We start from the raw sequence: 10,805 nt of genomic DNA on the forward strand, positions 1-10,805 counted from the left end.
TATAGATAGATAGATAGATAGATAGATAGATAGATAGATAGATAGATAGATAGATAGATAGATAGATAGATAGATAGATCATGTAACTTTGGTTTTGAAAGGTTGTGCCAAAATAAAGTTTATTATTATTGTTATAGATTAATCAGCTAAATCGCACATTTTATTCATTGTGTTTTCGGTAAAATAAAGCATGTTTCACAGGAAAACTCAAAAAGTCGTTATTCTGCAGGCAGCATCAAAGTATCACGTTGCACTGTGTGGTGGCTGGACGCATTACCACAGAAATGTACTGATCAGAACCAACCACCAGCTGATGTTAAGAGCGAACTGGGATGCCAGAAAAAGAAAAAAGAAGTAAAAGAGGGAGCAAATAATACTGTAATGTAAAGTTTTACCCAGTCACTGGACCTTTTCAGAGGCGGGTCTGCCTCAAGGCACCCAAAAATGGTTTGAAATGAGAAAAAGCTAATATGATTTGAGAGGATGACATAAAAAAAAAAATTGCCTTTCTTGTAACGGGGTAAATCTATGGCAGGTCTGTTGAGAGAAAAACGTGTGGCTGATATCTTCAGCCAACCTTTAAGATCTGTATCGACAATCTAATCTTGAAGCTAGTTTTAGTCTTCTGTTTTTTTCTCTGCTTCTAGATCGATATCATGAGTGGTGTTTGCTGTGGTCCGTAAATCTCATGCTTTCAGCTACACCGCTGCGAAATTTTGGATTTCAACTGATTTATCGTTCGACCGCTGTGGTCTGGTCCTCGGATAATTGCTCGTCCCTACGACGAGGCCCACGTGTAATGAGGCGCAGTTTCTTTGGAAAACACTGGGACCATGTTGCCTCCCCGCAGGGAGAAACGACAGCTGTTACAACACATGCGGAGCTCCCGTCTTACACTTTTCACCATGAAACATAACAAACCTCGGTTGCATAGCTATGATACATACCCGTGAACGCCGCACTGACACATTTGCACACACCAATAAAGACGTGACAGCGAAGAGGTTTGAAGAACTGTGCTTCCCAGACACAGAGCTGGGAAAGCACCGACCTTTAACTGAGAAATGTAAAATAAAAGACACATTTGGTGTTTTTTTTGTTTTTTTTACTGCTTATTCTGTGCAAGTGTAAGCAAGCAGCAGCAGCGTGGGATCCTAGACACCCACCACTTTACCTTTTGGTGGAGGGTATTTCCTATTTCCCTACAATAACACTTAGCGGGACAAAGAGTGTGAAGAGGGGTATCTACTGCAGCCTCACACCGAGTAAACAAACACTGAGCATGAAGCCACAAGGAGCAAAAACAGAATGGATGTGTCGGGGTCTTGAGGTCAAGAAGAACAAAGTGTAGAGAGAGAAAACCAGCCAGTCACTCGAATAACTCTGTTCCCCTCACCCCGTCACATCACCACGCTATGACCACAGAGATCTGGCAGCTCTCGGGGGACGCTAAGACCCCTCGATACCAATTAGAGAGATTAGAGAGGAGTCAAGACAAGAGCAGAGGAGTTTTTCGTCGCCAAACAACCCCAAACACCCCAAACACCCCCTCCTTCCACCTCTTCCAGCTGGCATACCAGAGCAACAGGATGACTGCAGACTCAATTTTGAAGCAACATCAAAGTGGAGCCCAAATGGCGAACGGCTCAAGGGTCGCCATTAAACAGCATAAGGAGCCTGACGTCAGCCAAGACCGCTATGGTCAAAGTTGGCACTTAACAGAGATGGATTTGGGCCACTTTTTGAAAAGCAGTCAACACTTTCTTTTTTTTTTTATTCACTTATGTGCAAAGTTTGGGTACCTCTTACTTTTTCACGAGGCCTGTGTGAGGCTTTCCTTTCAACAACTGGGAACAAATCAAGGATGCAGCCCAGAAGCCAGAATGAAACGTGGGCATACATACCATATTCTATCAGCTTACATGTATGAGCTGACTCCCATGTCTTGAGGCAGAGGGGATGGCACTGAAGTTTGCAAGCCAGTGACCCCTGTTCATGACTGTGTTTGAACATTTGTAAGTGTGAGACCAGTGGATGTTTTTAATGAGACCACGGAACAAATTCCAACCATGTTTGTGGCGACAATTGACGAGACTATCTATACAAGAGGCCAGGGCATCTCCAGATGTGTTCGTGGTGCCAAAACCATTTATTTCAAGCCGAAATATGATTCTTTCCGATCCCTGACAAAGTGGTTTCTGTGCCTAAACCCAAACCAGACAATAAGCACGGAGTTGTCACGGCAGAAAGTCAAAAAGTGAACCTAAAGAAATATAACGCTGCAACAAAAAGAAATGTACAGTTTCAACATTTCCGTGGTTTACTGAAACTGCCAACATTTATTCTGGCGGTCGGGTTGAAGGAACACACGCTGACCACGCTTGCATTTCACTTTTTAAGAAGGAGTTCATAATGCAGAGCAGAACCAAAATCCCATCAGTGTTGGACGGCGGCCAGATCAAGAACAACGGCCAGATTCAGTGGAGCCGGCGGCTCTGTATGATGAAGCAGGCAGCTGCTCTCCCCCAAACTGTACCTCTTAAATTACCCCAATGCATCACTTAGATTCTTTACTTTTACACCAAACTACTCAGATGGTTCTGAAGGGAAATATGAGGCCAGTTTCCTTTTACAGTCCCGTCCTCCACATATTTCAAACGAGCGCCTCCGGATATGCATCCTCAACATGCGGTTGTTCATGGCGACTTGGATATAATAGTGTTTCCAGAATTGGAATGCGGTTCCCGAGAGTAGATTTGTAAATACTCATGCAGAGACAGACATGCTCTTCAGTTTGTCTCCACTGCTGTCAGAAGTCATTACACACAAGCTGCTATGCCAGAACAATTCACTGAACTTTGTATTCAAGTGCTTCCAAGCCGGGAGAGAGGCAGAGAGAGGGGAGGGAGGGAAAGGAGTCAATATCAAAAAGCTGCCAAGTGTTTTTTTTTTTTTTTTCTTTCTGCCTGCATTTTTTCGTTTCGCTGCGTCTCATGGAAAATTCTCAGATGTCTGTCTTCGATATGTTGATATTTTTCCTTCATTCCTCTCACATGAAAGGGCGCGAGTCACATGCTTTTGGTGAAAACCAGAAAAGAACTTTCTGTCGGCTTTGCCCAGTCATGGCATGAATATGCAGCTGAAGGGTCATCTTGGATCCGGTCAACAACACGGCACTGCAGCAGTGTTGCTCTCTGGTACGCACCTACATGGTGAGACAGAAGAGATTAAATCACCTGAATCAGGGTGATTTTAGCTTCACTAGCAGCACGCAGTCATTCTCCTGGATGGACTGGTGTGAAGTTTAGTATATTCAGGAACCCCAGAGGATGAATCCTAACGATTTTTGTGCTCCTGTTTGCGCTCCCATTCTGACATATTTGATTTTTTTGTAACATGTATCAACAACTAACAAGAGGATGAATTCTACTACATGTAACTGAGCCAGCGTTCATGTCTGGGGGTGGAGGGGATGGGGATGGTGTTACAGTAAGAAGGCAGCCAAGCCAGTGACCACTGTTCAGGACAGGGTTTCAACATTTCAAAGCATGAAACCACTGGGAATTTTTAAACAAAACGCCTAGACGGTTTCCCGCCATGTCACTGGCAACAAAAGTGGACGTTTTTGTTGAGGCATCAGGAAAATGTGCTGCCCAAAACCAGAGACGTGACGACCATGTTCAGTTGTCTTTGTGGCGGCAGAATCAGAAAAGCCAAATCATGATCTCTTCCTAACCCCACGAGCACAGAAAATTGAAAATGGGACCTAGATAAATGTGAAGTTGCAACATAAATAACACTGCAGAAACAAACACTGCCACCTGCTTATTCTGGGTCCTGGGTCAAAAGTTGCATTCGCCTCATACTTTCAATTATGACCGAATACCAAATAAGTGACACAAACATTAGCATTTAGCTGACCACCGTAATTTTCTCGGTCTGTGCTGCCCCTCCAGACTCCAGCACACCCTGTATTTTTATCGCATCAGAGATGTTTCAAGATGGTACCACATGTTCTGAGACTAAGTGCACCCCCCCGGGGGGAAGCCGAGCTGCACGGCAGGAAAAGGCCTTGACTTTGAACTTTGCAGAAAAGAACAGAGGCACAGGTTCAAACGAGGGTCACTGCTGCTGTAAAGCAGCCAAAAATACTCTGAAAGTTACAGTCGTCAAAGCCCAAAGTGTGGAGCGCTGTGTGATGGACAGTTGGTGTGTTTCGTGGAGCGGGTCTTCAGCTTCACACAAGTAAAGAGCCGGATAGCATTACAAAAAGGATTCGTGTCCTGGTTGTTATTGTTTCACTGAAGGATTTTTGCCGGAAAGCAGATGGGGCTGTCAAACAGATCGGAACAGAGAGTTAAACTCCAGCCAGAGACGCTGGATTTGCCATCACAAAGGAGGGTAATTGATAGTGCGTGCTGCTGTAGATCAATGACACCTGCAGTAAAAATCTGTGCTGAAAGGGACAAAAGACAGTTCGGGGTTTCCTAGGCTGGCAGTATGTGGATATTAAATGACACTGGTCAGGAAATGATAAGATAACAGTCATTTCTCTTCAGCTCAAAGAGGGGAAGATAATAAAGCCAGAGGTAATATCAGTGAGGGCATCTGTGCCCTGAAAACTAGGCGTGTTGCTGTTCCAGAAGGAAAAAGAGACTCTGAGGCAGACAGGGGTTTTAGTTTTAGTTTTAAACATAATCCCTCCTCTCTTAACTGATCACGTTTCTGTTCCAGAGGAAATAGCTCCTCAGGGACAGATATGCCGCCACGACCTCAACACAGACTCGTCGTTGTTCACTAGATCAAGACTGTAACAAGTAAGCTGAGAGGAAGAAAATTTATACCCATCATCCACAATCGCAAAAGAGCTAAGAAGAGAAAAAGGAAGTAAACCTGAAGGGTTGAATAGCCAGCTTTTGATTTACTCAGAGTGAAATCCAGATATCCAGGCCTACACTCAGGAGGCTCGTTCATCGAATACTTGGAGTAAGATTTAATCCGAGCGACACTAATGTTGATGAGCATGAATGAAGACAGAGTCAGGCACAGCCATTTTTGCTGCCGTGGTCCCAATCAATCTTCTGGTGACGGTGTAATCACTACTTACGCCAGCCACATGTTTAGCGTTAGGGTTTCCTGCCATAGGAAATGGATTTGGTCATCATTAGCACACAGTCCTTGCAATATTTTAGCCATTTCGTAATACCTCTGAGTCACCAGAACTTGGATCTAAAATAATGGGCTGCAATTCATGGACTCTGTCATTTGCCTTAAGTGTGAGCCTGATGTAATGGGAAATGCTCGCATGTTCTCTGGTGGAAAGTTAGCTTAATGAGGGAATCGGCGCCTCTCTCATACATGTTAGATAAATGGCTACTGCTAGCTGTAGGTTAGCTTTGCGCAACGACTGGAGAGAGGGGTGAACAGCCACCTCATTTTTAAAAATACAAGTATGTTTAATAAACTGTCATGGCTAGCTGTCGCTTAGCTTAGTAGAAAGACTGGAAATGGAAAACAGCTACCTCATTTGTTCAATACAAGTTGCCTAAATGGCAACAGCTAGTAACAGGTTAGCTTAACTTAAACACTGAAAACAAGGAGAAACAGTCGCCTCAGTAGGGGAAACAGCTATCGCACAGGAAATTTAGCCAAGCCGAGGTGATAAAAACACCCATGTCAGTTGGCTCGGGTGTAAATGCTGAGTTTACACATTCCCATTGCACACAAAAGCCTGATCTTAGCGTGTTTAAGTAGTAAAGTAATTTTCCAACACACTTCATTCTCGAAAATGGTGTACTATTCCTTTAAGCCCTCATGTAGCAGAAAGGAAGTTATGTTTCATCAACCGTAGTCACGGCCAAAAGGTTGAGATTATTACTCTACGTGCACGTACACACAGAGTACATTCACACAACAGAGATGGAGAGGCAGATTGCATGATTGCCAGTTTTTCATTTCCATGCCACATTCTGTAACTCTGTCTGTCTGGCTTCCTGCCAGTGTGGGGCACATTTCGAGCTCGATTTTTTTTAGCTGCTGTTTTCGGGAGACAGAAAATGAGATGTGACCCAGGGCTTCCCTGACATTTGCCTGAGTAATCACAATGTTTGAGCAGAACTGAAGGCGCTGTTTGAATTGCCGGGGCCATCAGCCTCAGGAGCATTCAGGTTACACACAGGAAATGAGGGGGCTGATTTTTTTTGACATTTTGGTGAGTGTCAACAGTTTTGGATGCATGATGGCAAAGGTGCATCTCATTCCAGCTCAGCATTAAAGCAGCTTAAAATATACAACCACTGCAGAACAGTATAACAATGGAAGAATGACACATCCCTCATGCAAAAATGTCCCACGACAGATGAGATTATACCCAAAAGCATCCTTCATTATACTATATTTCTGCTTATGTGTGTTAAGTGGTGAAATTCCTTCCTCAGTACATTAGTTATGGTTTCCAAACTTTTCCGCACATGAAAGCAGAAGAAGAAACACTGACTCTGAGCTTATGAAGAGTCTGGTGGCCGGAGCTCAGATGAGGCTGTCCTCAGTGACAGTAACCACATGCAGGACTTTAATCCAAACACATCAACCTTTGTGAGGCTCAGCACAGCGGTGGTCTGCTGCCACTGTCCCCATCCATGACACCGGAGAATAAATCAAGACGATCTTAGTCGACTTTTTTCCCTCACGTACATAGTAAAAAAAAGCCTCAAAACCCCCACGGTTACAAGTGGATTTGAACCTTTCTTGCAGGTTTCAGGAATCATTCAGAAGACACACGTCGGTAGTAGAATATCAGTTTATCCTGGTGCACTGAGAATTATTTGGTGCTCATCCATTACCAGCTATGTTGCAGAAATAAGACACATTTTATCACAATAATCCCTTTTTTTAATTATTATTCTGTTATTCTGTTCTATTTTAAATATATATATATTATATCTTTAATCATTTTACACTTACAGTATGATTAAAAGTATTATTACTAATATGATTCATTCTTTTATATATAATTTTTCAATGTTTTTGTATAATCTAAACTTACATTATAACACTTGTTTGATTTTATTATTCTATTTTCTCATTTATTTTGATTAATTATTGTATATGCAATTCTTATTTATTTTATTTGATTGTTTAATATTTTACTGTACTTCAAATTTTTATTTTCTAATTATGTGTTTTATTTCCATTTATTACATTCGCTCCCATTATTTTTTTTAACATATAATTTTTACTATAAATTAAACTTACATCATTACACTTAGATTAGAGATTGGCAAGTTTATTTATATTGTATCATTAAGACACAGAATGTGTTTACAGGGGCATAGATATATCAAGACTTTTAGTGACATTTAATAAAAAATTGCATTTAAAAGACATAAAAACAAAGCAAAGTTTGTCAATTAACACACTTAATACACTCATTATTACACAGACTTACACACTGATGGACTCTGGGGGATTTTCTTTGTGCCAGTGCCCCTCCACATACAGCTGATGCCCTTACTTTTTCTGAGTCCATCCCTGTACTTAGACACAGCCCTCATGCTTGACATTTAATCAAATCTCCTATCAAAGGTAAAACTGGAGGGAGGCTTACTGAGGCCAGCTCAGTGCACTGTAAGCATTAATGTTGCCTGGTAACATAACTTTGGACAAAACATTTAAACATCCTTCCCCTCGAAAACTGCAGTAATGCAGATCCAACTTGGCTTTAATAAACTTACATCAGTTTTTGTTCCAGAGTTTCCTCCAAAGTCACACAAAAAAAAGTTTGGAGTGTGTAACCAGAGAGTCAGGGGGAGGTTTTCATGTTGTACTGCAGTCGCTCAGATGTCAGTTTGAATTTCAGATTTGGGATTTGGAAGCATAAAATGCGGCCTTGTAATGGGAAACTACCAAGGAAACTTTTGGATGTTTTGACTGTTACCTCCAAAATAAGAGGCAGGGGAGGGGCCTGGACAGGATCGGGGATGCATGAAGTATCAGGTACAAATATGGGTCCTTTCTGGAACAAACGCTGAGGCACTATTTGGATTAGCCGTTTGCTCCGCTCAGGGTGGTCTGGGATACAGAGTTTATGTTTAATTTAAACATACGCTCTGTCTGAGTCTGCATACTGTCACTGAGCTGAGAAAAGCCATGCTGCCCATAAAACAAGAGGTGAGATTGTAGGACTAATGTGTAGCTGATGACTGGACCCATAAAAAATGTTTTGTTTGTTTGCAATCTGACAGAGAATTGTGTGGAACTCACACGCAGAATAGATTTATAGATATAGTTCTCACCTTTTCATGAAGTTGCTGTCTTGGATTGTGCAACTTACCTTTCATTCTCTCGATCATCTGTGCGACTGTGTTAGCCTGGGACAAAAGATTAATTTGTCTCGAAAGAGTTGGTTGGAAATCCCTCATCAGAAAAGGCTGTTTGTAAAAGGAATGTAGGTCTCTCAGTCAGGCGGGAGAACAAAGATTGACCACCCAAGAATTTAAGAATATAAGAACTTAAGGTTAAGACATTTGATATTGAAGTGCAACATCCCCAGTTTGTGTTCAGTTGAGGAACTTTGTTGCATGTCATTTCCCGTTTCTGTTTCCCCTCTTTTCCTCTCAAATCAGCACCGAAACAACCATCTAAGTTGAAATTCCAAGTTGGAAATCCGAGACTGACTTCACCGACAAAACTTTTCACCACTTTTTATTTCAAGTACGATCTGCAGTGATCATATCAGTTGATACATGTTTGATCTTAGTCTTGTCGAGCAGCCCGTGCAAGTTAAATCAGCTCCTGTAGTTGCCTGTGAAGTTCACAGACTTGCCGTTTAAACATCCGTTTCGTGCCACATCCACGTTCTCCAGAGCAGATGCACTGGGTGCAATTTAGGTTGGAAGTCGGGAATAGTGAATTGCGACTTGCAATGGATTGCAGCAAAACATGACAACTTTTTTTTTTACCTGATGATGGTGCTCATGGAAACGTTTAGGGTTCTTACAATTCATCAAGGAGCTGACCTGACACGCCAGATGATGTTTTTTTTCTACACAGAACGTTGGTGGACACCCTTGGAAACTGCATAAAAGGGCTCTCATCAAGAAATACTTGGCAGGTGATTGGGCAGACTTCAGCCACTCACATCAAACAGTAGGAAAGTGCTACTAACTTCATAATCCAAACTCTTGTCATTCTTTACTTTCTTTCAAATAAGCAGTTGCTTCTCTCACGAGATGTTACAGCTAAAGCACGTCCATAGCTGCCAGTGGTTCCTCGCAGGGCGCCCACTGGTCCAAACCACTGTGGTTCATCCGCAGGTTGAATCCCGCCGAGATGGATTTCCCGAATCACGCTAGCTCCCAAGGTAACTGAGGAATATGAATATCAGCACCACATCTCATGAACATCCATGCAAATATACACAGATTGGTTTTACTTTCTTTCTGCATAAACATTAAAAAGAGGATCTGCTGTCTTTGTGATGTTCATCGCCATCCAGCTCCAGCGGAAAACAGAGACAAGCTTGCGGAGGTTGTCGATTGAGAAAGCTGTCAGCTGCACTGACGCACCACAGACTCACCGCTAAAACACTCTTGATCAGAGTGTAGAGTAAACACAGCCTGTCTGGACACGGGCCGGGATATCAATCAGACAGTGAAGGGCTACAAGAGAAAACGACAGGTACTGACCTGTCACGGTTCGGCAGAGAGAACCGGATGAAGATTTGTTTTTAATTAAACAGCAGAAAAGGCAGAGATGTGTAACGTTGCTTTGTATTACGTTTCATTCTAATTATTAATAAGGCAGCTGGCAGAGGTAGCCATGACAACAGGATCTTTATCATGATATCCTGGTAGTCCAGAAGTGCTGTACTTTCATGCCTGTCGTCTAATCTCCGTTTGATATCAGTGAGAAAAAATTAACAGTCACACAGCAATGCTGCAATTTCCGTCGGAGATGCATCGTATCATCGCGTCCTTCATACATGAGCACACACACGTACAGGCAGGACACACACACGCACACCGCACACAGTAGCGAGGGGAACATAAACAGCTCGGGTTTTGCTTTCCCTGCAAAATCTAAATATTGACTCAGTAACCTATAATCATACACAGTCAGAACAAAATCGAAATAAACAAGTGTGCCTGTAATGTGTAAGAGCCTGTGTGTCTCGTGGGCACCGAGGCCCTCGAATGCTGAGGCTGACAAACACACATGAGAAAAGAGGAAGTGGTCAGATTTCAACGAATACCAGACAGTATGGATTCCATCCAGCACTCTGGAGCGGCATAAATTATTTTGCGTTCTCTTCATTCACAAAGACGTTTGTCTCAGAAAGCGCAGGAACGTCCATCTGTGATCGAACATCTGCTATCAGTTCACACCATTTAACTTTCAGACGACTCACATGTGCAATATTCTCACATTAAGAGGCTTTAGATTGTCAGGACGCAGGTTTTTTTTTAAAAAAAGGCAATAAAAATTCCATCGCGCTGCTTCGGTGGAGCTTTCGCACGTCGATGCCAAGTTTCCGAGCGACATCCACAGCCAGTCATCCACACAACTGTGTTATTATTGTGCTGTAATGTTATTATAAGCTCATTAAGTTTCATATCAAACTTTTAATGTATTTTTTTTTTCCCCCTTGTTGGAAGCTACACCACAATATCGGGAAAGATACAGTCTGTGTGTTTGCTGACTTGGTTCCGCGGAACATAATGACTGCTTTCCTAAATAAACTTGATTGATTGAATGAGGCTTTTGTGTTGGCATACTGTTGGATCTTTTTGCTGTTCTCAGTGAGT

At 42.4% G+C, this 10,805-nt stretch overlaps 1 long non-coding RNA gene across 3 annotated transcripts; it reads left to right on the top strand.

Moving 5' to 3' along the window:
• Window positions 1-7,757: 7,757 nt before the first annotated feature.
• LOC119030611 lies at window positions 7,758-9,743 on the top strand. 3 transcript variants are annotated; one of them, XR_005078345.1, is made up of 4 exons: window positions 7,758-8,712; window positions 9,052-9,112; window positions 9,215-9,361; window positions 9,497-9,743. It is a non-coding gene; the product is annotated as an uncharacterized LOC119030611 (long non-coding RNA). The 3 variants fall into 3 exon arrangements; XR_005078346.1 differs by having other exon boundaries at window positions 7,758-9,112; window positions 9,212-9,361; XR_005078344.1 differs by having other exon boundaries at window positions 7,758-9,112.
• Window positions 9,744-10,805: the final 1,062 nt, after the last annotated feature.

Source organism: Acanthopagrus latus, chromosome 12 (genome assembly GCF_904848185.1).
Source record: "Acanthopagrus latus isolate v.2019 chromosome 12, fAcaLat1.1, whole genome shotgun sequence".
In the NCBI taxonomy this organism is placed as follows: Eukaryota; Metazoa; Chordata; class Actinopteri; order Spariformes; family Sparidae; genus Acanthopagrus; species Acanthopagrus latus.